The sequence below is a fragment of the Myotis brandtii genome, unplaced genomic scaffold (genome assembly GCF_000412655.1).
Source record: "Myotis brandtii unplaced genomic scaffold, ASM41265v1 scaffold940, whole genome shotgun sequence".
In the NCBI taxonomy this organism is placed as follows: domain Eukaryota; kingdom Metazoa; phylum Chordata; class Mammalia; order Chiroptera; family Vespertilionidae; genus Myotis; species Myotis brandtii.
Genome location: NW_005371877.1, coordinates 60,196 through 60,525, shown reverse-complemented (window position 1 = coordinate 60,525; position 330 = coordinate 60,196). Strand labels below are relative to the sequence as shown.

General features: G+C 67.6%; 1 protein-coding gene across 1 annotated transcript in view; it reads right to left on the bottom strand.

Annotated features, from left to right (window-relative positions):
• Positions 1 to 330, bottom strand: part of CARS (cysteinyl-tRNA synthetase) — a 22,142-nt gene that overhangs the window by 1,641 nt on the left and 20,171 nt on the right. The window lies entirely within an intron of this gene.

The window sequence follows — 330 nt, the reverse complement described above, 5'->3', positions numbered from 1 at the left end:
AGCAGTGGCTTGTCTACGCGCCGTCGCAGGGCAGCTCCCAGCCATGGGGTGTGAGGGGAGCCTGGGAGGGGGCCGCAGGGGGATGGAGGCACAGGGCTGAAGCCCCCCGCACGCGTACAGTACCTCTTGTTCTTGCTTTTTCCGGGCGGCCTCCTCTTTCTTCCTCCTCTTCTCCTCCTCCACCTAGGGCACATGCACGCCCCGTGACCAGGTCTGCCCAGGCCCCCTGGATGGGAGGTGGGACCCAAGGCCCCTGCTGGCCCCTGGGGTGTGGACGGCCCGCCCCGGCATGGAGATGAGCCATCGAGTGAAATGGGCTCCAGGAGCACC